At 41.9% G+C, this 25,640-nt stretch overlaps 1 protein-coding gene across 8 annotated transcripts in view; it reads left to right on the top strand.

The window, feature by feature from the left end:
* Window positions 1-25,640, top strand: part of FHIT (fragile histidine triad diadenosine triphosphatase) — a 1,472,419-nt gene that overhangs the window by 17,812 nt on the left and 1,428,967 nt on the right. For 6 of the 8 annotated variants that reach the window (XM_073901470.1, XM_073901471.1, XM_073901466.1 and 3 more), the window contains exon 2: window positions 13,694-13,742. The gene's annotated coding sequence lies outside the window, so the exon portion shown is untranslated. Of the gene's footprint in view, window positions 1-13,175; window positions 13,371-13,693; window positions 13,743-25,640 lie in introns of all 8 variants that reach the window. The other 2 variants (XM_073901473.1, XM_073901472.1) reach the window with 1 other exon arrangement.

Here is a 25,640-nt window from a genome sequence, read left to right as displayed (position 1 = left end):
GGCAATACCAGTAATAGGAACAGGCAGCCTTATCTTAATTTCCTAACCCTACTGCCTGGCCTGCTGTACATTTTGACTTTGCTTCCCAGGGTGTAGTTGGCAGGGTCTGAAGTATTCCGAATCCAAGGAGGGAGAAAATTGTAAAGGTGGGTTTCTCCTCTTTTAAGACCCCCTGCCCCCCAACCCCCCACCAGCTTGGCTTGTGAGATATTTCATGTTCTACTTTGGGTAAAGAATACCTCCTCCATTCTTATCCAAGGGATGGTGGCTCCTCTAGGAAATGATGTCCTGTGTACTTTTCTTTTTTTTAAGATTTTATTTATTTATTTACAGAGAGAGACACAGCGAGAGAGGGAGCACAAGCAGGGGGAGTGGGAGAGGAAGAAGCAGGCTTTCTCGCGGAGCAGGGAGCCCGATGCGGGGCTCCATCCCAGGACCCTGGGATCATGACCTGAGCCGAAGGCAGACGCTTAACGACTGAGCCACCCAGGCCCCCCCTGTCCTGTGTACTTTTTAAGGAATTTCATGACATGGTTCAGGCCCACGGTGTGCTCCTTCAAAAGGCTCTGGGGAAGAATCCTTCCTTGCCTCTTCCAGTTTCTGGTGACTCCAGGCATTCTTCAGCTTGTGGCTCTGTTTCCTTCACGTGGTCTTCTCCGTGTCTTTTCCTCTTCTGTCTCACACTGACATCTCTCTTTGGGGGCCACCGTCTGGCCCACCACAGGCTTTGAGTTTACTGCCCTGATTCCTGAATGTGTGCTCTGCCCTACTCTGTTCTGGGAAGTGCCACAGAAAAAGCCCATTTTCTCTCCCACATGATAAAAGAAAGGGGCTTTCTTGCTCAGTGCTGCCTCTTCATTGTTCTGCACAATGCCTTGTGCAGTGCAGAGGAAGTGCTCAAATGGAATGTCTTCATCAATGAGTGATCCACTGAATATATGAAGGCAGGTTTTTTTCTGTCTCTTTTTCCTTTTCTCCGGGTTGAATCTCTCCAGGCACTTCAGTTGTACCTTTCGTGAAGTTCAGAACTCTCCACCATTCTTGTTGCCCTTCTGTAGGTACTTTCTAACTTGGCCAGTATTTCTCTTAAAATATGCCTTCCAGAATGAACTCTAGATAGGAGCCAAGCAACAGGATTCTCATGGTCTGCATATGGTATTTTTTTAAAAAGTAGCCCTAGTTGTAAGGATGTGGAGAAAAAGGGATGCTCATGCACTGTTGGTGGGAATGCAAACTGGTGCAGCCACTGTAGAAAACCGTACGGAAGATCCTCAAAAAATTAAAAATAGAATTACCATATGATCCAGTAATTCAACTACTGGGTATCTTCCCAAAGAATATGAAAACACTAATTCAAAAAGTGAAATAAGTCAATCAGAGAAAGACATGTATCACATGACCTCACTGATATGAGGAATTCTTAATCTCAGGAAACAAACTGAGTGTTACTGGAGTGGTTGGGGGTGGGAGGGATGGGGTGGCTGGGTGATAGACATTGGGGAGGGTATGTGCTACGGTGAGCGCTGTGAATTGTGCAAGACTGTTGAATCACAGATCTGTACTTCTGAAACAAATAACGCAACATATTTTAAGAAAAAAGGAAAAGAAGAAGATAACAGGAGAGGAAGAAAAGGGGAGTATGTCAGAGGGGGAGACGAACCATGAGAGATGATGGACTCTGAAAAACTGAGGGTTCTAGAGGGTAGGGGGGTGGGGGGATGGGTTAGCCTGGTGATGGGTATTGAGGAGGGCACGTTTTGCATGGTGCACTGGGTGTTATGAACAAACAATGAATCATGGAACACTGCATCAAAAACTAATGATGTAATATATGGTGATTAACATAACAATAAAAAAAATTAAAAAAAAAAAAGATATATGCACCCCTATGCTTATTGCAGCATTATATTATGCTAAATTATGGAAGCAACCCAACTGTCTGTCGATAGATGAATGGATAAAGAAGATGTGGTGTATATACACAATAGAATATTACAAGGCATAAAACAGAATGAAATCTTGCCATTTGCAACAACATGGGTGGATCTAGAGGATACAGTGCTAAGTGACGTAAGTCAGAGAAGGACAAATGCCATATGTTCTCACTCATATGTGGAATTTAAGAAACAAAACAAGCGAACAAAGGAAAAAGAGACAAACCAAGAAACAGACTCTTGACTATAGAGAACAAACAGATGGTTGCCAGAGGGGCAGTGGATGGGTGGGGATGGGTGAAATAGATGAAGGGGATTAAGAGCACACTTATCATGATGAGCACTGAGTAATGTATAGAATTGTTGAATCATTATGTTGTACACCTGAAACTAGTATCAAACAGACAAACAAAGTAGCCCTGGCTTGTGTTCATTTTAGAGCAACTGCTAAATTCATTGCTGGTAATTACTAGATAAGGACATAAAACAACAGCAACAACAAACTCCCTATACTAGTAGCCCCACTCAGTCATTGAGATTTTTAGGGCCAAATTCAGCCCTTAGTTAAATGCAGTTTTGATTGATTCTGGATTCTGGGGATGCATTTTGAGATTGGAAAAAAAACAGTCCAAATGTAACACTTTGGGGTTTAGTGGAAAGGGCAAGCATACTCATGAATAAATCCAGTTTTCCCTCTCCATTCCAATTTGTTAAACCCATGGAAAAAAGTTGTGTGCTGTAAGAGGGACAAATGATGATCCAAAGCAGTTTTTTTGCAAGAACAAATCAGGATTTTCATGACCAAGTATTAGAGAAGAGAACCTTTTTCTTCTTAATTTCCACCATTGGGGCAGGTCGTTGGTACTTTTTTTTTTTTTTTGTAAATCACATTTACCACCTCTTGTGTTAATTTTCATGTTCTTGTACCCTGAACAAATTTATGCTCTTGGTGTTGTATATGCTGCAAGTTTCATTGCTGTCAAAACATATTTTTAAAAATAACCCATGGGTTTTAACCAGTACAGTCAAGATCAATTAGATTTCTTTAAAAGTAAAATCTACCTTAGTATTTAGATCGGCAAGAAAATGTGGTTATGATAACTTTTGCCCTTATGTGGCAAGATAGGACTGAGGTATACCAGTGCTTTTTAAAATGTTTCTTTTAATTAATTTTTTTAAACTAGGGGTGAAAACAATGAAAAGATACTAACTCCCAGTGGTGAACTTCACGGCTTCCTGTACTCCACTATACTTTCTACTGCAGCTTGAGGCCTTGGTTTCTTGCAAGGGAAACATTTTGAAGACAAAGGCCCTCTGCTGGGAACTCTTCCCCCTCACCTCTTACCTGACTACTAATTCTACTTGACACCTTAGCTTAAGTGTCTCTTCCACAGGGAAACTCACTCTGACCCATAAGAGTTGGTTAGTTATTTAGTAAGCCCCCTCAGTACCTTGTACTTCATCAATTTCAATCTCTTTGTTAATATTTGTCTTTTACCCCAGACTGCAAACTGTGCAAGGCAGGGGCTCTGTTTCTTTTCAACACTGTACCTACCTTTGTGTCTGACTCATAGTAGATACTTAATAAACTTTTGTTGGCTGATTGGTCAGAGGCTGAAGAAGGGGTTATGGGAACAATTCGTTTAATAATAGTTGCATGTGTGTATGTGTGTGTGTGTGTATGCACAGCTAATAGTGAGTGCTGTTTTCTTTTTTTGGGGGGGGTGGGGGAGAGGGGTACCACTGCATCAAATTACTGAAGTGGAAAGAACAGTTGACATTCTGTTTTAAAGTGACCATGTATTTGACCCACTTCTCTAGTAATGTCATCACGATTGTATCTCATTGCTGTGGGTTCTTGGAGGCTGACAGGCGGAACAAGTTGCTTCAGCTCATAGTCCTCATCTGTCATACAGGAACAGCTTGCAGATTCTTATTATGTGAATGAAATATGGAGAGAGGGATATTTTTCTTCCTGGGCTCTCAGGGTAATTGAAAGTAACCATATTAGGGCACAAGGGGAAAATGCAGGAAAACGAACGGCTTTTGTGAAGAGCAACCCATCGGCTCTCACAACTGCAGGTGTAGAATCTCCTCTCTAAGTGCAGAAGCTAGGGAAGTGTTCCCTGTTATCAAAAAGCCTAGGGTTTGAGCAGAACATTCTTTCAGTAAGGAAAATGCCTTGGTTCGTGTTACCACTCCTCAGCTCCCTGATGAGCTGCTACCACGGCTGCCTTTGGAGGTACATCCCGTGGGACCCAGGGCATGCGCTTTGTATGTTCTTTAGCTAGGGAAGAAAACTGTTTTAGTATTCCAGATCAATAAACTGTAGTAGAAAATTGGAAATGCTATGAAAAATCATTAACCCGAGAAATTCTACTGTTCCCAAGTTTTGCATCAGAAGAAATAAATAACACTTGACTGCTCTTACAGTTTATAGTTTACAAGCTTGGCCCCTGGTGAAACAGAATATCAGATAACACCGCGTTGGTGACACTTTGCCTTCGAAAGGGCCAGTTCTGCAGATGTAAATGGAGCTTTACAGAACAGTTTTAGTTCACAGGAAGGTTTCCACTTCACACTGGTCAACAGTACTAACGTGGTGATGGAAAGCAAGATACAGTTCAGCAGTCATTCAAGTCATGACTTTGTTATATTTTGAGATAGCTTTAAAATCACTTAGTCAAATAAAACTCCAAAGTACTGTAACTGCCAGGTTGCTTTATCTAATTTATGAAACAGAGGCAAAGGAATCAACAATAACCCTCCATTTACCATTATTAGATTAGCTATTACTGAAACCGCAGAAAGTATATAACCCTTTACTTTGTGTTCACTCGAATTTGGTTATTAAGCTTTGATGGAACTTTCATTTAACCAAATGCCTTTGTTTACGACAATAAACATGTTAAGTCTTTTGTGTTCTGATTTTGATATGACCATTTTAGTACATGCCTCCTGCAAAGGCATGTTAAAGTTGTAGATTCTATTCATTTGTGTAATGTCAAATATTTTCAATTCAATCCAGTTAGGGTCTTGCGTTTCTTCCGAATTTTAAGAAATGCATCTTTTCTCTGGTAGGCTTTCCTTTTTCAAGAATAAACTAGGCATTAACAAACATAGCAGCTCCATAAAAATTGATTTTTCAAAATTAAATAAGCATCTGGTGGGCTGAAAATGTTTTATACCTGATATTTAAAAGATATTTTGACTATTGCCAAAAGGAATCAATTCCTTCATGCTGTCTCCCTTGCGGATGCCGTCATATGCCACTGTGTGGTGTAGAGCTCAGGCTTAGGCTTGGATTTGTACCTCAACTCTGCCACTTTACCTGCCTGTGACCTTGGACTTCACCTCTTCCAGAGGTTTGTTATCTCTAAATGCCCTTTCCTCAGTGTGCGATAGAGTTCTTAATAGTACTTTTCGTGTTATATATGGGGGGATGCATGTAAAGTCCTCAAACGTGTGATTATTCCTGTGTGTGTGTGTGTGTGTGTGTGTGCGTGCAGGTGTGTGTGTCTACACTCTACCTATGGGTTGTTACCTTAACTAAAACCCCATACTGATTCAGAATTCAGTTATAATAGTGGGAATGCTGTTATCCTTTCAGGATTTCATGTTCTGGTATCATGGCTCTCTCTCTCTATATATATATAGAGAGAGAGAGAGAGAGCATGAAACATTGTTACCATTTTGGATCTATTCAGAGCCACAGTTTGAAGACAAGTCACCATGAAGGTGGCTGTTTCAATTGCTGAGATTGGAACCCAAGAACCAAATCCATATTCCACAGAAGTCTTGCTTTTAAGTTGGAACTTTATTTCATTTCCTTGAATTGATGTAAAAGCTAGGATAAAGAGTGTTTTAGATAAGTGAGCTAGAAATATATGGATTTCCCAATAAGAAGGGCTCCTACTGACAATTTGTTGCTAGTTTTTCACTGGCTCCTTCCCACATCTATTAAGCTACTGTCTAATTGCCTTGCTGTCTTTGCATTTTTCATCCTTAATTCTGTCCTTTACCTCCACATTTTTGGGGTAGTGGAGACAGGTTTGGAGAACTCTACTCTATCTCACCCATGTCCTTTGACCCATAACCCATAGGGGAGCGACAGGAGGTCAGGTTGGGTGATGTGATCCCTGACATTGGTTTCCAGCAAATTTACATGGTTCTTATGGGGATGAATTTTTTTTTCCTCATCTGTACTATCTTCTGTTGGCTTGAATAATGAGTCACAGAAAAATGAAAACTTCTTTAGCTGTGAAAGTTTCAGCAAGAAAAAATGTTAGGCCATTGGCATTAGTATAATGCAAAATAAGATAGCATTTAAAGATAGTCTCTGCTTCAGCATCATATTGACAATGCCCCTCACTTGAGTCAGGGACTGGGGACTTACTGAGATACACCATCTGGCAAAACACGGAAGGCCAGTCTTGTGCCAACTGAGAAAGCTGCATCAGTTCCAACTCTTGTGTACTTTGCACATTATTGGATGCCTTGCAAAACGTTTATCACTTTTTAATTAGTAAGGACTAAGGGATTTTCATACCCCAAAGAAAATGTCAGCCGCCCAAAGATAGACAAATTATCCAATGGATCATAAGGGGCAGTAGGTATTCAACTTTGAGCTTGCACAGAAACAAGGACAGTTGCATACCAGGATCTTTGTTGTGGGACATGTGTTCTTGGTCTGTCTGGGTGGAGCTGGGGATCTGGGCTTTCTGTTCCTCTGACAGTTCCCCAGCTGGTTTCTCCTGCAGTATGGCCAGGCCTTGAGAGCACATGCCAAGAGATCAACTCTGTTCTGCTCCTTGGCCTATCATGTAAACCGTGGCCTGTAATGTTCATTAAAATGAAAATTTGTCGGATGGAATTTGCCCGACTGGCAGAATAGTTTAAATGTCAGATGTTGTTAGGCCTGGATATAAATATTATGTTTTTATTGTTAATTAATTGCAGTGCCTCAGTACCAGTGATCCAAAATCCAATTTAGTCTGCAATAGGTCTGTGGATAAGGGCCAGAGATAATGAATGCAGAGGGAAAAAATGTATTCAGAGTTCCCATTGTATCTCTCAATGTCCTCTTAGAAAAATAGCAAATTTTGGTGTGTCACTTTAACTCAAAGGGTACAAAACAGAACAGAATTAAGACTCATTGTCTTTTGAAACCTCTCAACTGTTACTTACTGTTGAATCTGTTCCACCGCTAGCCCCGAATTGGTCCCCGCATCAAAATCCCCAAATTTGCTGCTCTGTCTCCTTTCTGTGATTTCCCCCACGTGGCTTCCACCCCTGGGTCCCTTGTTATGTTCACAGCTCATTTCGGAGTAGCAGAACCGAGGTATCAAGTCCCGCAGTCCTCCTCATTTCTCTTTGCTCTGTTCATTTTCCTCTCTTCCGTTCTCCATCAAACCTCCTTTTTTGTCTTCTTTTTGTCCTTTATTTGGGTCCCCAGATTCAGCAGCCTATCTGTAAATCTGCCACTGCTTGTTAAGATCATCTTGCTTCCAAATTGTGCTGGTGGCTGACTACCACTCAGAGTAACGCTGCAGAACCGTTTGCATTAGGAAGGGGAGCAGAAATCTTGCCGCTGGGGCCCAGACCTCAAAACTGAATGTGGTCGCAGAGCCATGAGCCAGCAGGCATTTGCCACCACCATTCCCAACCAATATTTTGTGGAGTACTTGCTCTGAGCATGGCATCTTACTCCGCCACCTTCCTGGTTTCCAAAGGCAAGAAGAAGTGGGTGTGCCAGGCAGAGGAAGACTAATTAAGACTTTGGAAGGCAGGACTAATGTGATCCAGTGGTCAGGGACCCTCATTTAATTCCTGGCATCCTGGTCCATGCCAACCTCGTTCTGCCCCTGTGATTAAGCCAGCCGAGAAGCAGGGAAGGGAAGATGAACTTTGGTGTGCTCTGAGTTTCCCTGTCCAGCAGTGTCTGTCAGATTAAAAATGAGAGGGAAGGAGGCCAGAGAATCTTCCAGATGGAGAGTTCAGAGGAGGGCACCGCCAGACTCCCTCTCTGCAGTGACGTAGCTGGGCCATCGGAGCACCGGGCCACAAGCCAGGAGGAGCACAGCCTGTCGCCTGACCCTGTAGTAGAGTGGAGGCCCCGCAGAACAGTCACCCTTGGTTTGGGGTGAGCACATACTCAGACCAGGCCCACACCGGCACGTATGTGGCGGAAGCAGAGCATTTACCCCAAGATCTGGGTCAGTCTGGGTAGAGGACGGGCTCTTCATCCCGGACACCTTGTAAGAGTGTGTTCCCCAAGGCGTATGGGCACTGACAAAACCAAATGGGGAGTTGGGTGTTCTCCACCCTCCTCAGTTTCTCCCTTTCGATAGAATCGGCCATGTAGGAAGGGTGACCTTCTATGGGTTGGCAGCAGCAGGAATAGCAGTGGCCATACATCCTCGGATGGCTTCGCGTGTGGACGGCAGTTCCAGACAACCGGGGTTTGGTGAGGACACACTGCACAGACAGCCACTCCCCACACCTTTTGGTAGCGTAATTTTGTAACTGGTTTCAGCATTCATTAAAAAGTATCCAGGGTGGATGCTCCAGGAACCGGATGAGATCTGTTTTTTTAGACTCAGGCTGTCTGAGGTCTATGTCAGGATGAGATGATAACGAATGAGGTTAAACACTGAATATCTGGCGCGACCTTCCTTAAAATGGATTATTTTAACATTGCTTCTGTACAACCTCAGTTTCTCTCTGAGGTGACCCTATTTTTCTCAAAATCAGGTTATATTCGGGTTTGGGGAGGGTTTGTACTATTGGGAGCAGAGCTGTTTGACTTGAAATGTCATCCCGTTTTGAGGAAACATACCGGGGCCACGTTAGGGCATCACTGTACAAATGTCACATTGTCAGAATGTCTCCCCCTGGGGTTAGACTGGCCATGGTACTTCCCAGCACTTTTTGGCTGGCCAGACAAAGCCACTGCCTCCCCAGAGCCAGGGTGCTAATCCGGCCAGGGTCATGCTTCCCAAGATTTCATGGAATTTGATTTGTCACTAACTCTGAATTTTAATATGCTAATTATTGGCTGATTGGTATGCAGCTCCTTAGACGTCACCTAATGGTTTTCCAGAGCTCATACTCTTGGCAAATTTACTTTTCTGGTGTCTGGCAAATATGACAGCATTGAACAGGTGTGGCGATGGTGTGTGTGTGTGTGTGTGTGTATGTGTGTGTGTGTGTGTGTGTTGTGCATACAAGTATAGGCTTCCATAGAGAGAGATCTTTTCATCTTAGGAAAGCCCTAGAACACAAGTTAAGAAAAGAGAAGAAAAGAACAAACAAAACTAACCCTAAGCTTAAGAATTTTCAATTCTAAAAAAAAAAAAAGAATTTTCAATTCTAGAGGTGCCTGTCTGGCTTGGATGGTGGAGCGGGTAACTCTTGATCTTGGCGTTATGAGTTTGAGCCCCAAGCTGGGTGTAGAGATTACTTAAAAAAAAAAAAATCTCAAAAAGAAAAAAGAATTTTCAATTTTAATAGTAAAGCAAACTTACAATATTCCTTTATTAAGCAAATGTTATTGAGTGTATGTTATGTACCAGACACTGTTCTAGAGGATGTGGATTCAGTGCAGAGCAAGATAGATGTTGTCTGTATCTTTGTTAAACTTAGGGTCTAGTGGAAAGATGTCCACATATATTTTGACAGTATTGATCAGCTTTCTAGGTGAATAACAAAACTAAGAGTTATTCTAACCACCCCTCTGAACTCTAAGTATATTAGAGTTTCACAAATTTTGAATTAGAAATTCTATTAGAAATACATAAATATAAATATTTTGAAATAAAACTTCTAGGAATATATCTGAGAAATGTCAAGTTTCCAGTGTCTTTGCTGCTGTTTCTTGTGAGCATTTAAATCAGTATGCAGATTTGCAAATAATTCCATGTGTTTAAAAGATTCATTTATCATCAGGTCCTTTAACCAGGGCTATGTTTTCTAGCTGCCTGGTTTTCACTGATACTTAGAAAAAGGTTTAAGAATCTCCTCTTAGTTGGAAATGGGCTATCATTTGAAAGGATGTTGCAATAATTTGTAGGCAGTAACAGCTCACTGAACGTAGCATAAGAAGGAAGATGAGGGCTGAATTTATTCAGTGTCTTCATTCTTGTGTCTTGTCTTCATTCCCCAGCGAACAGACTTTTTTCCCAGGTATGTAGATAATTGTTAAAGACGTAAAGGTCAATAACCAATCCCTTAACGTGGCAGTCAAGCCAGGTGAGGGCTGCAGAATGCAACAATGGAGGGAAATCCCTCAGTTCCCAGGCAGGGCTGTGTTAAGTCAAATGTAGTTGGATGGTTCCCAGAGATAGGTTTCAATTGGGAAAAGATGAATTGTGAAGGAAGTTTCTGTATTTGAGAACGATGCTTGTTTAAATTCAGGCTGGTTTTTAAGGGAGCTGGGGGCTGGGTAATGGAGTGAGGGGCTTGGGGTTGGTGAAGATTTTCTAGGTGGCTATCCTCTGAAAAACGAGCAAGAAAAATCAGGGTGTTATTGGCCTGTACTGCTCTGCCTCCTTGTTTATGTCTTTTAGGAGCCGCTGAAGCCCAAACCTATTTGGGTTGATTTAAATCTAATCTGTCTTGCAGGAGGTCATATGACTGTTACAGAGTCTGTCTGCTCCAGAACAGAATGGGGATGAGCTAGGCCTGAGGGCAATGGGAAATGGTGTACCACCTTGCAGCTGCAGGTGAAAAGGTTTTCATGGCCTGTAGAAGTTTAAGTCCTTGGATTTTTGGGTCAAGGCAAACACGGGAAAGAGAGGACTACTTTGAGTGGCTATTCCTGCCTCTGGGCATTGAAACCAGAGTTTTTTTGATCCTGACCTGCTCCTATTTTGGATACGTAGCACAGCCGTGTGGAAAATGCTCAGGCACCAGAGAGATGTACACTTAGACTGTAGAATCCACTTGTACTTGTCTACTCAACATGTATTTACTGAAGGACTGTTTGGTACAGGTATAGAATCTGGGGCTCACAATGCATGGGCTGGTGTGGTTGGTTTGAACAATAAAGGCCATAGGTCTTAAGGAGTTTAGACACTAATCAAGGTGATAAAACATATGCAGGAGAAAGTAATAATTTAAGGCAATACCACGCATACCAGTCACACAGCATTATGTGATCAAGATGAGCGCAAAGCTCTGTTTTTTTTTTTTTTAAGATTTTTTAAAAAAAGATTTTATTTATTTATTTGACAGAGAGAGACGTTGCAAGAGAGGGAACACAAGCAGGGGGAGTGGGAGTGGGAGAAGCAGGCTTCCCGCCGAGCAGGGAGCCCGATGCGGGGCTCGATCCCAGGACCCTGGGATCATGGCCTGAGCCGAAGGCAGGCAGATGCTTAACAACTGAGCCACCCAGGCGCCCCAGTACCCATTATTTATTATTAAATTTACTAGATTTACCATCATGCTTGCTAATGTTTTTATTCCCCATTGCATTTGCTCCTCATTCCTTCCATCTGGGGTCAATTCCTTTTTATTCAAGTATGCCTTTTAGTATTTCTTTCAGCAAAAGTAAACTACTATGAGCAGAAAACAATCCTTTTTTTTTTTATCCCTGAAAAATGTCCTTATTTCTCTGTCGTTCTTGAATGATAATTGGTTTAGCATGGCTATAGAATTTTTGTTTAACTTTTTTTCCCCCATGGTACTTTGAACATGTTATTCCATTGCTGTCTTGCTTTTATTTTTGCTGATGACAAGTTGTTTTGCAAGGAGTCTGTTTTTTCTCTCTGGTTGACTTTAAGACTTTCTATCTCTGGTGTTTTGCGGTTTCTTTCTGATGTATCTACCTGTGGATTTGCTTTTATATATCTTGCTGAGGTCTTGGTGTCCTTTTTTCAAGAGGATTCATGTCTCATTCTAGAAAATTTACATTCATTATCTCTTCATGTTTGTCTTTTCTCTTTCTTTTGAGCTTGGCTATTTGGATAAATATGTATTTAAATTATCACCATATTTTGCTTAACATTTCTGTGTTTAAAGTGGAAAGGCATACAGGTCAGTCTCTATGTTGGCAGACCATAAGTCTGTCATATTTTACAAAATGGAGTATTATACTATTTATCCAGTTTTCCCCAAATTCTGTTTATCCCAAATTATTTTTCTCCTAACTCCATTGCAATCCATATAACAGGGGAAAGGGGAAATTTCTGATGTTGTCTCTTGGAGGGGCTTTATCTCCATAAATATTCCAGGATTTATGTCACAGCCCAGAAGTCTGGTCTTGGTCTTTAGTGACCATACATCAGCAGTAATGGGTTCTTTGGTAAGGGCTAAAGCAAGTCTTTAGCAAAGCTAAAGCAATGTCCTTCGGACATTGAAGGAAAAGAAAAAGAACCGTGGGAAAACCATGGATTAGTTGGCTGTTCCCAACTACCACACTATTAGGAGATATTAGGACTTAGCCAAGAATGACAGAAAGAGGAATATTCCAATTACTTTTGACCATATGGAGTCACCATATGAGTAATGATGTACTGATATAGAATGCTATATCAGCCCCTTGAAGTATTATTATGATAATAGTCCCTTGCTTACCAACTGAAGATACATTCTGACACCCTCAGTGGGTGGCTGAAACTGTGGAGGGTACTGAACCCTGTATCTATCTATCTATCTTTCTATCTATCTATCATCTATCTAGCTATCTATCAATCAATCAAACTGTGATAAAGTTTAATGTGTAAATTAGGCACAGTAAGAGATTAACAACAATAACTACTAATAAATTAGAATAGTTAGAACAAAAATTAGAACAGCTAGAACAATATTCTATAATAAGTTATGTGAAGAATGTGGTCTCTTTCTCAAAATATCTTACTGTGCTGTACTTGCCCTTCTTTGTGTGATAATATGAGATGGTAAAAAGCCCACGTGACGAGATGGAGTGAGGGGGATGACGCAGGCATGGCGAGTAGTGTGAGGCTACTATTGACCTTCTGACAGTTAGAAGGAGGATCATCTGCTCCCAGACCGCCGTTGACTGCCAGCAACTGAACCCATGGAAAATAAAACCTCCACTAAGGTGGGGGGAGCTCCTGTATTGCTTAACAACTATCATTTACCACATCTCTTATCATGTTGACCTGTGTGTGCTCAATACATGGGATGTTTTGATCACAGGGAGCTTAATTTAACATGTCAAGTTTCAATTGGAAATGTGGAGTGGGGCTTCCTGAGCTTTGTGACTTTCTCTCGTCCTAGGGAATGGGGACTGTACCTGTCAGCTTACATCTGTGTACTTATGGGGGCAAGTGGTGAGGTCCGCATTGGAAGGACCACGCATCTCATAGAAATGGAACAGGCTCCCCCATGTAAAACTTTTTCAGAGAAATGGAAATACGGTGTGCAAGAAAGACGACAACGAAAGAAGTTAAGAACATAAAATGCTCGGTCAGAGTGAGTGTGCTGCGTAACATTTAATTTGACTTGCATCTCTGCGCTTTATAAGCCATTCCCACGCTGTTGAGGAGTTCACAACCCCAAAAGATTTGATTGTCCATCTGACTGGTGTGTGTGATTGATTTCTGGCTGTATGTGCACGCTGTTTTCACTTGATGACAGTCTTTTATTGGCCTTTTGTGAGGGAGGTATGAGGCCCGGGTTTTTTGGCCAGTGCCACATACCATGGCATATGGAAATTCTCCTTAGAGACATGGAGAGAAAACATTTGGTGTTTTACTCGCAGATAACTCCCTACTTTCATTTTTATCTCTTTGTAGCTTTGAAGCTCAGCGAAGAAGGAAAATCCATTGAGAACAGTCTGTAAAGGTAAGTGTATTTATTACATGGCCTTGACAAACATTGCCTTTACAACATTGATTTTTCTTTTATTCAGAGATTTAAACACTTGGATTAAAGATACAGCTGACAGGACAACTTCCTTAACCACCTGCTTGTCCTCCCTCTTAGGCAAAAGTGCTGAGCAATAGTTAGCAGAGAGCAGGAGGAAATAAAATGATGTGCTGAGGGTAGCCAAACGCAATTGTATGCTTGCTGACTTTTGCTTTCTTCTCAGCAGTTAAGACATTCCAGTGGAGCTAAGTTTACTAAGATTAATGCTAGCTGGATAAAGAATGCGCTTGTACCGCTTCTAGTCGATGGTTAAATAAAACCAGCTGGCCAAATAAAGCATTTAAACTAAAATGCAGAGTGGCATTTGAATTGGGTTGGATGAAATTTATCATGAAAGTCAGTTGTGCAGTTGCGTGGAGAAGCTAGTTTTGTAGAAAGGAGAAAGCCAGCCAGTTTGGTGTAGCTAATTTCATTCTGCCCAGTCTCTGTGGACCCTAAGTGAGTTACAGGAAATGAACTTCCAAGTTTGAAGCAATGGGAAAAGTACCTATCAGCTTTCTGTGAAACATTACAATCGCGCTCGTTTTTACATGGAAAAAATGTAATTGTTTCCTCTTTGCTAGGTATATTTATAAGCATACGGCTGTACAGCATTGTTCTTTGATTCATTGTTTAATTTCTGTTCTGCATGAAGTATTTTAATTTAAAGAATTCATTCTGGGGAATTATAGGGCTGCAGTTTCATCAAGAGTCTTTAGTGGCCAGGGTGAAATATGCATAATTTTACATTTGTTTTCATCATCAATTATGCTTTTGACAATTTTAGGTTTTTTTCCTGTCGTTTTTATTACAGCAATCATGACTGTGACCACTTTAGTTAAAGTTGAAAAGCCATTTCGATTTACCTTCTATTTTAAGTTATTCCTAACTTTATGACAGATCTACTTCTGGGGCTGAATTTTTAATGTTTGTTTTGAGGGTGAAAAAGAATTTTACAGGGAAATTGGAGAAAACCTCTTTTGAATGATCAAAACATGAGCTATAAAAACACCATTTTGAGGATCTGCTTTGGGATAACTAAACTCTGGTGCATGAAGCCTGGTTGGCGTGGAAGTTTTCCTTAATGGTTTTCAGCCATATAACTTACACATCTCTGGAACACTGAGCCACGTCTTGGAATAAAGCAGTACTTGATAGCCTCTTAGAAATAAATTCTCATAAATTATTGGAGCCGGTGGTGGTGGGGCAATCTTCAGAACCTTGTGATCTTTAGGTACCGTTACAGTGCTCCCATTTCTCTTGGAGAGTGTTTTCACACAGCACAGTCCATTTCCTCTGCTCTCAATGAAAATCCTTTGTTAAACTGGTATTTTGGAGTCAGACATGGATTCAGTCCTGGGTTGACTTTTATTAGCTGTTGGACCATGGACACATTATTTACCCCCTCCGCGTCTCAGTTTCCTAGTTTGTGAAATGGAGATCATAATATTGTTTTCCTCATAAGCTTGTTGTGGAGGTTAAATGAATTAATCGCTGTTAAGGGCTTGGAACAGGTCCTGGCCCGTGACAAATACTCAGTAGATGTTAGTTGCTGCAACTGTTGTTAATATTACCGTCATCATCATCAAATCGGCATCCTTCTGAGTTTATTCCTTAGACATTTTGAGAAGTCTGTGCTTTTTGGAAACTACAGGATAATGTTTCCAAGATGAGCATGTCAGTACTAAAGAAGGACAAATTCTGCTTTGTCTTTAGGAATCAGAGCAACAGACAGCTTTCAGGTCAAGTGAGAAGTGAGGCCTCTGGAAGTAAAAAGTTGTCGGGGTGAAGTTTTGTAGGCATCAGGGTAAACATGTTCTTTGGCTGTGTGTAGACAATTATTAGTATATATAGTCTTAAGAAATAGTGATCTTAACTGCTAGCTAGTTAGATTCTTAAGGAATTTTGGAAGAAAGGCTTGGCGAGCGTGGAGGGACTTCTCCCCCTTCCCCTTTCTTTCCTGTTCTTGTCTGTGTTTTCCTTTCCTAACAGCGCCTTGATTTCCTTTTGAGGTGGTTGGGTCAGTGGAGCTGTAACCAGGGGCCCTACCCAGGGGCCTATACTCAGCTTTGAGATGGGTGCATGATCACTAGCTTGGGTGAGGGGGTGTTCATGTGCTGTCTGAATCTTGAGCTAAGGAATTCTCCTTTCTCCCAGTGGGCATCCTGCTCTGAAAACACCTACTGTGGGGACCACCTTAGCATTTCCCATTCCCTGGTCTCCATGTCTATCTCAGCAAATGATGGTTGCTAAGCCTTATTTTCCAGTGGAAAATTAGGCTTATTTTCCATGGATTCACTAAGCCCCAAGTTTCTTTCCAATAATCCTCCTCAAATTAGCCAACTGGCTTCAGTCCTGGCACCACAGAAGCCTAAGTGGTAGAGTAGTAGATATGGAATAAACGGGGTATGTTTGGAGGTTTACAATTAAAATACCATTCGTTACTTTCTTCCATCACGTGTAAGTACTTGAACGTTTTGCAGTAGGTTATAAAAGGTGCAGAGTTGTCAATTAGTATTTTAAAAGTGGGCCATTTTGCTGGACTTCCCATGCCTCCTGTGTTTGGTAGAGAGAAGTCACTTCTGGCTGCTTCTCTAAGCTCTCAAAGGATGTGTGTGTATGTGGGGGTAGAGCTGGAAACGGCAAGCTGGAAACGGCAAGAGAAGCAGAGAGGTCTTCACGGCAGTTTCTGGAGCCCTGGTCTCTCTGCAGCCTGGGGGTTGTGAAGGGACTGTGATTTCCTTCCACCTACTCTAGCCTCCCCAAACAAAACTCATTACATATTTTTTTTTCTGCTTTTCCCTGGACTTTTATTCCTCTTCCGAACACTTGCCTTGCCCTGCTGAACACCTTCTTTTCAACGATGTGTACGGTGTGATTGAAAACTCAACTATTTCAGTCTCTGGCATTCCTCGTGGTTTCTCGAGAATGGAATGGGCAAGTGTGCTCTGTTTCCCCTTGTGTCTTGTTTGTTGACTACTTCTGTGTTCTGTGCGGTGCCTAGAACAAAGCTGGTTAATGCTTTTTTCACAGGAACATCAATTTTGTGCTCCTACTATGAATAAGTAGCATGAGTGCCTTGTGTGGTGGAAAGAGCCTAGGCTGACATGCTAGGAAACATGCCTTTCAGTTTGGGTGCTACTGTTGGTAGCTTTATGATTCTGGGCAAAATACCCAACTTTTCTTAAGGTCTCAGCCGTAAAATCAGGATAACCTTTGCCCAGTCTACTGGGCAGCCAAACGCAATTGTATGCTTGCTGACTTTTGCTTTCTTCTCAGCAGTTAAGACATTCCAGTGGAGCTAAGTGCATCGAGGTGTTCTGAGGATGACGTAAAGGTAGTGTACCTGTAAGTGCTTAGCCAGTTGTCAAGTGCTGCATAACATCAGCAGATGATGATGGTGTTGCCATTTATGTTAAACAGGTTGAGAAATCAAGGGATCTTTTTTTTTTTTAAAAATATAAGGCTGAGTAGAAAAGGGACATAAATTTAAAAAATAAAAATAAAACTCTGCCCGGTGCTTGTGCTGAACATTCCATTTGTGCCTCCAGCTTGTTGCTCCTCAGAAAGGCTCTGAGCCCCCAGAGGCTGCCCTCTCTTGTCAGCGTTCCCTGGTCTTCCTTGCTCTCTGGCTTTCTGTTGAATTAGCCAACGGAAGGCTCTGGGTGAAAATTCGAGAATGTGAGTTTGGAATATTATTCCCTGTCTTCCGAGCAGCACTGCAGTTGGAGGAGGGCCACAGGTGCCGGGGACATAGTAAATGGTTATCGTCAATGTCCAGCACCTGGACATTTCGGTGGTACAGTTGGAAGGATTCTATCAGGTTTTTAAAAAGCAAGTTTTGGTAAATTGAAAAACCTTACGGTAACTGTAGTATATAAAGACATACAATATTATCACATGTTATGGATTATCTTTTTAAATTCACTTTTATTTTTATCAAAGCAACCTATCTACCTTGTTTGAATAAAACAGTGCTAAAAAGCAAATATTGAAAAACTGCAACACCTACCCCCTCCTTCTGCATTTCTCCTACTCTTCCAGCCCATGCCCTGCAATTGGCAGCTTTCATCTCTGATACTTCCGGCATTTATCTATTGCCAAATACTGTTTTTTTTTTCCTGCTGTACCGATTTTAGCAATAGTTCTTTAACACTCCCCACTCACCGCTTCTGGTCCCCACAGCCCCCTAACATAATCATCTCACATTTTTTGTTTAAATCAATATGGAATACTTCCATTATCATGTTGATCTGGTTGGTAATGTGTTCTTTAACGTGTAACTTTTGGTTACACGTTAATTCCTTGGAATTAACATATGCTTTCAAAATTTGCTTTCTTTCCTAGGCATCTGCCTTATGAGGTGTAGGTGGTAATAGCATTTCCATTTTATAGATGGGTAAATTGAGGCTTTGAGGCTTAAGTATTTTGCCCAGAGTCACACAGCTAGTAAGCATCACGATTGGGATTAGACACCAGCCAGCCTGCCTACAAAACCTGCATTCTTAATCATGACATTGTTTACAAACACTGTCACTTCAGTTGTTATCCTAATGGCTCTGTTAAAGCAAAACAAAACTAGGGGCACCTGGGTGGCTCAGTCCTTAAGCATCTGCCTTCCAGTTCATATCCCAGGGTCCTGGGATCGAGCCCCGCATCGAGCCCCGCATCAAGCCCCGCATCGGGCTCCCTGCTCCGCGGGAAGCTTCTCCCTCTCCCACTCCCCCTGCTTGTGTCCCTCTCTTGCTGTCTCTCTCTCTCTCTCTCTCTGTCAAATAAATAAATAAATAGATAAAATCTTAAAAAACAAAACAAAACTTGAGGTCTATCTTTCAGATTTGGAATTAGTTGATCTGAGACGGGGACCAAGAATCTGTCTTTTAAAAAGCTCCACAGGTGATTCCATTGATCAGCAGGGTTTGAGAACTTCTGTTCTATATCCTATCGTTACTGTAATCACCATCCTCATGGTCATGATCATCAACATCCTCACCACCACCTCCATCAGCAGCAACAAATGACAGTCTTGTGCTCTCAGCCACTAAGTAGAAATCCTGATGTCTGTGAAAGCAGCCTCTTTTTGGCCTCCTGGTGAGAGAGCACCGGTGGGTGATTCAGGTAATAATTTATCCAGCCATTTTTAAGTTTGGCCAGTGCTTTGGGAGGAACTGTGCCCCATGGAAGTGGACAAGGGCATTTGTTCACCTCGGTTGGTTGGCACTTTATCTGGTAAAAAAAAAAAAAAAAAGGCAATTGAACATCGTCTCTGTACTTAACCCTGACCTTAAAGGGACTCATTTTTTTCTGAGTCCCCTAAAATGACATCCAGGGGGAATACAAAGCTCAAGTTAAAGAGAAACTTTGATGTCTTTGTTCTATTTGATTTCCACCCCCCTCCCTTCCTCCCATGCTTGTGGCATTTCTTGTTTATCAGGCAGGAGAGAAGCAGTAAAATTTGGCCTGGGGTTTTCTCATCCCTAGGTGTGAAATTATTTCAGAGCTATAATAATAATACTTTGCATTTCTATAGTCCTTTTATTTGAAGATCTAAAAGTATTCTGTTGGTGTTAATAGAGCTTCCCAGCACCCTCTGAAGTAGGTATTGTTAGGGAAGATTTCTTCCAAGAACATTTTCACTTCATATCCTATGTGTGACTTGAAAATATTTTTGCATTGTTTGGGAAACTCCACTATTTAAAGTGCCACGTATATAGTATATAGGGCACTTGTTTTCATTATATTCAGTCTTCACTAATTCTCAGCCATTGAGGGAAATATAGTCCTTTCCCATGAATGGGTGTGGCATTATTTATCGAGAATTTAAATAAAAGAGTTCTGTTTTGCCTTTTATTTGAATGTTTTTTGAAAATATTCAGTGATGTTCACCAGCCATGGAACTATGTTACAGTAAATTTTCCTTTTTTTTTTTTTTTTTTAAGGTAGCAGGACTTGTGGGAAGATATTGAATAAGTAGTGAGAGTTTGGCTTGGTAATGTGTCCTTTGGGAGCTCATGACATGTCAAGCCAATTAAACATACAAACTGAATTAGCATTCTCATTTAAAGGTTTCATTTTGAAAAATTGCTTCAAATGTTGCATACCTGAATTTTAATCATGTAGACATGCCCACTTGGTTGTTATTTTTTTCTTTCTCAAACTGTTGTGAGGTTTCATCTTCGTGGTGTTGGGAATGTCACCGATTCTGCATGTCTGCCCTAGCACATGTGAGAAGCAAGAATTTCCTCTCTCCTCCAAGAACCTTCTAGCTGGACTAAGAATCAAATTGACATGAGACAGGTTAACAGGAGAGAAACACATTTGATCTCATACATATGGAGAAGCCACATACGCACTGAAACTCTGAAGGATAGGCAAAATGAGGTATATGAATTAAGGAGAAGAATTTAGGGTTTGAGACTTTAAAGGGAAGGAATGTAATTCACAGGGAGATGAAAAAGAGTAAATATTTGGTAAACAAATGTTTGCTGTACCTCTTAGAAAAAAAAGTCAAAGAGAGGACTTTGACGAAACAGGCCTTGTTAGGTTCTTCCCTGTCTACCAGGTAAAGAGCTTTTTTGGAATCTTCTGGGTTTCGATTGCTTTTTAACTGAAAATAATTATCATGTCAAAGTGGCCCATCTTGGGGCTGCCTGCCCTTGGCTCCTACATACAGAACATTCAAGAAAAGGCCCTTTGTTCCTTAGTCCATGCTGGTCACTCTAGGAGGTTCCTTGTCTATGTAGTGTTGGGTGGCCCTGCTGTGTCTCTCCAGAGGAGGTTGGGCTCTTTTTCATTTTAAGGACTCAGTATTCATTTTCCTGTCTCCTCACCATCCCCATCAGAAGTCCTATGACCCTCCTTAGAGATCTGCCTGGGAACAGGGTGCTAGCCTCCATTACTTTAAGGAACTAGAAAACCTCTAGTTTGTCCCTAGTAGTATTCCACCTAAACAAGAATAAGGGAAACAGAATAGTTTTAAACAACACGGTCCAAACTTGGTTTTATCCCTGTCCTTTTTGCTGGTGTCTAGCACATACCCTTCCATGAAAGAAAAATCCTTAGAGGGGCCAGATTTGGGGGGTGGGAGTTAGAGATTGCCTTCTAGTACTTTCTGCATTTGGACAAAGGGAACGTAAGTTGAAGTTCTTGAGATAAGAAAGGAGACTATACAGGAGGGATAAAAAAAAATGTACAACTTGACATACTTAAAATATGCTGCCCACCACTGAGACAAGGTGATGCATCAGCATTTGTGGTGTGCTTTATGACTGTCACGATGGCGAGAGTGTCAGATGATCACATGGTTAATTCTTTTCCTGGCATTTCAGTTGTCTTCCTTTTAGGGAGAAATTCACTTAAGATCCATCATCTGTAGATTTGGAGGAATGTGGGTAGAACCATGATTCTCTGCACCATTTTCTCCTGAGTCTTTTGCTCAAAGGAGGTCACATAAATTTGTTGCTAATTATGTGAAGATAGATTTATCAGTGAAGATGCTTTTGGCAGCAAATAATCAGAAAGTCAACTCAAATAGTTTAAACAATAAGGGAATTAAAAAAAAAAAAAGAAAGAAAACTTCCAACCCTCTCCATGTGTACCTGCTGAGCCCCATGGATGTCATGATTGATGGGAAGGAGTTATAGAACCCGGGCTCTGAATGTCTGGAATGCAACCTCAATCCACTTTTCCCTGGTGCCAAGCAACTAAGTTGTTGACAGATTGCTAAGTATTGTCAATTATTTTGTGAATTTCTCTACCAACTTATATTTGAACACAAAATAAAAGCCATCAGAATAAGGAAATGAATTATCTCAAGGAACAAGATATCCCAAGGGGGGCAGCTCCAGGTTGTGTTAATTTGGTGGCTCAACAGTGTCATTAAAGTCTTCATTTCTTGCTTTTTTCCTCTGCCATCTTCACTGGTTTTGACTTGGTCCTCAGATTGGCTGCCTTAATGGTTCTAAGATGGCTGCTTCATTCTGGGGATTCACCTGGACTATATGGTAGCATCCATTGGCATTAGAGACTATTTATTCTTCGTATCCCTTTTTAAAAACAAGGGACCTCTCCCGTATCTAGCAGGCTTCTCCTTGGGTTACATTTGGCTGATTGTAGCCACATACTCCTTCATTCAGACACTGGCACATGGAATGGGATTCCCTTGATTGGCTTAGAGTGGTGCTTTCCAATCTAAATTTCTTCTTGTTATGGTATACCTAGAAATTGATAACATTTGGTCAGGACGTTTGGTAAACAGACGAGGCTGCTTACATCTGGAGGTGGCTGGTGGATGGGTGTGTGTGTGTGTGTGTGTGTGTGTGTGTGTGTGTGTGCATGCGTGCATGCATGTGAGTGTGTTGGGGGTGTGAATGGGGGCTCTAGCTGCTTTAACCCTGTTCTGCCCGGCTGCCTTAGGGACTAAAGAGATGATATCTGAGCCGCTCCAACCCATTCTCTGCTTTAAACTGATCAGGATTTACCCCTGAGCTGGGTTAATCTCACCTTCCCTGGGTACATGGCTTTGTGGAGGGAGGACACTCCCAATAGAATTGAGATTTTACTTTCAAGGCACAAGAGGGGATGGCTGTTGGATAGGCCATCAGCGGTGTCTGCTGTGTGGATGTTTCCTCTCTTTGCATATATATCTAATATCCTTCTTTGAGTCATTAGTTCTTTATGGAGAAAGGACCAAGTTTTGCAAATGTTAACTGCTCAATGATTATTTCTATATTGAATGAATGAATATGTACTAATTTGTTTGACTAACTGATGCTTTCAACACCATGGACCTCCTGAAATGTGCCAGGAGGTCAAGAAACTCTTGATGATTTTGCATCTAGGGAGGGAGACAGATCACAGCTACTAAACAAACAGTGCATATATAATTAAAAGTTAAGTCTTATTGCAACAGGAAGCAAAACAGAGCTAGACGTCTTCAGATGCGGTGGTCTGGTCTGGAAGGGCTTGAGTTTATGACATTTTAGCTGAGATCTGGAGGAAGGACAAGGAGGGGGGTGGAATCAGCCATGCAGACTGGGGAAAGAAGGTTCATAGTTTTGACCCTTCTAAATTACCTCTTGGTTCAGAATCATTTGTTTTGAAGAAACCAACCAAAACAAACAGCGACAAAAACAACAAAAGATGGGGCATTTGCTCTAAGACAACCAGCTAGCTTATGATTGAGGGGAGATTGGACTGAGAGGGTTCTGAAGCATCGGACCAGGAAGTGGTTAACCCTTTAGAGCAGGAGCAGTAAATGGATAAACCACACTGACTCTCAGTGGCTCCATCTTAAAGCACAGTGACTAACTGGGGCTGCATATCCTCTCCCACCGCTTCTCCCCGCTTACTGACTGCTCTGCTCACTGTAGCCTGGTCCACCTTGACTATCCCTGCTGCTCCCTCTGTCCCTTTTATTTTTTTTTAAAGATTTTATTTATTTGACAGAGAGAGAGAGCACAAACAGGGGGGAGCTGTAGAAGGAGAGTGAGAAGCAGGCTCCCTGCCGAGCAGGGAGCCCGACATTGGGCTCCATCCGAGGACCCTGGGGTCATGACCCGAGCCGAAGGCAGACGCTCAACCATCTGAGCCACCCAGATCCCTCTGTCCCTTTTAAAGGGTGGATAGAGACTGACAGGAATTACTCCAGCTCCTCCTCCCCAGGGGTAAGTATCTGAGTAGCTTGATCTAGGTCAGGTGCTCACACTTGCTGGAGTCAGCTGTGGTCTGGGCCCAGGGTCTGCCTGGCTAGCTGCCTACTTAATTCTCCTTAATCCCTCTCAGCAGGATTGGGAGAGATTCTCTGAGAAGGTGCATGCAGTATAGGGCAGGTGGATGGGTTAATACTCTTGTTAAATGCTGTTTTTTGGGTTCTCCAACTTAAACAACCCTGGCAGGGGCCCAATGATGTAAATAATTTAGTTATTACCTGGGTTACTTAGTTGAGTACTGATGCCTACTGCCGGGCACAGCGTACAGCAGGTACTTATGAAGTAGTTAGTGATGGTGATAATAGCAAAGTGGACCATGAAATCCATGGTAGTTCTTTCTTAATGGTGCAGGTCAATTATATTATTTTGATGGAAATGCTTCTTTGTTTTGCCGGTGAAAAACTCTTTTGTAACTGCCAGTCTATCTTTAAACCAATCTGTAATCACTTTATTCATATTACAAAAATAATACACTTGCATTTTAGTTTATTTGGGAAATGGATCTGCAAAAGAGAAGAAAGTAGAAATTGCTCAATATCCTACTGCCCAGAGGCGACCACCTGTGGCATTTCGAGGTCTTTCTTTCCAGTCAGTTTTCTTTGTAGATATGTTTTTTAAAAAATGGTATGTACTGCTTTTTCCACCTAAAAAAACGATAAGTATTGCTTTTTAAATTTGCATGGTGAACATTAAAAAGTCTTCTACCATACCCTCATTAGGAGCGGCCCTGGATTCTGCCATGGGGGTGTAGCCTATAGAAACCCGTGTACAGATTGGGAAATCACATCTGTCGACGAATGTGCTCCTTAGGCTGGGACGGATTGGAATGCTGATCCCGAGGTTGTATGGCTGTGCAGATACTGCAGGGTGATCGTTGAAGTTGGTCAGAAATTAAGTTTCCGTGATAATGATCACTCTTGGCCCCTGGGCCACCACTTTCCAGAGGCTGATTTGCATGAAGCTCATTTTCTGTTTTGCAAGGAGGAAGGCTCAGCTTCAGCATCCCTGTGAGCAAAATAATCAGCATCCCCCTCAGGGTTCCAGGAAGCTTCTTTGAGGCTCAGGTCAGGGTGGCCTCCGCAGACTGCACTTGCTTCTCCCGATAAAGTAAATGCAAGCATGCCAAATTGCTTTGCTCCAGCTTAACCCTACTCCAGAATGAATCCATAAATGCTACAAAAGGAAAGCTTATGAACATATGCTACACAGAACTCAGAAAGCATCCTGCCTACTTAATCCTTATCCTACTTCAGGGAAAAAAAAAGAAGTCTGTTTATACTTGAACTGAGAATTGAGGGATCACAAAAATGAAGATTGGATGCCTTGCTAGAAATCACCAGTTGTGTTTTCTCATTTCCCTTAGAGCCATGGGTTGATTTTTCAATACAGCTGTGTCAGTGGGGAAATGTGCCACTCTTTCTAGAGTTTTTAGACTCACTCCCAATTATGTGACTGTGTCTAAATGCCTTTTGAGGAAATGCAAGTTCGCCTTGTTTAAACACAGTGTTCATTATGGTGGATTCTGAGGACTGGAGGCCGTCTCTTCATGTCATTATCACCCCCCCCATGGCCCCATTTAGATTATTGCAGACGATGAAAGGCACTTTTCCACCTCGTGTTCTTGGAGCGACTCTTCCACGAAGAGCTGCATGGAATCACCCTAGATGTGCACTAGCTCGGAGGTTCAGGAACATGCCCTGGCACTTAGCATGCATATTCGTCCTTCTGGTTCAAGATGATTCCCCTGCAAAACAGTTCATTTTTTTTTCTTGCTGGCATATTCGCTTGCACACACCCATAGAAGCTTTTTGGCAAGCTTTCTGGTCCCAAAGCAACTCAGATTTTTTTTGATCCCGCTCTGCTTGCTGTGCGTCTCCCCACATTAGAGCTCTGGAGGAGACTCTAGCAGGTCCGCTTCAGTCTCTTTCCATCTCACGGAAGTGGAGGCTATGTTTCTGCCTGTGTCTTATTTAATGTATGTCTGTATCTTCCGGCTCTCCTGAGCTAGGGGTCTACAGGGCCATTCGGTTTGACACCAAAAGCACTATCTGTGTATAGCCAGTCATAATGAATAACTGTAAACATGATTAGATGCCTGCCCGAAGGGGGTGTTAGCCAAGAGATG

Source organism: Callorhinus ursinus, unplaced genomic scaffold, assembly GCF_003265705.2.
Source record: "Callorhinus ursinus isolate GAN/ISIS: 27379988/994484 unplaced genomic scaffold, GSC_fseal_2.0 scaffold15, whole genome shotgun sequence".
Classification (NCBI taxonomy): domain Eukaryota; kingdom Metazoa; phylum Chordata; class Mammalia; order Carnivora; family Otariidae; genus Callorhinus; species Callorhinus ursinus.
This window is presented reverse-complemented; position numbering and strand designations above follow the sequence as displayed.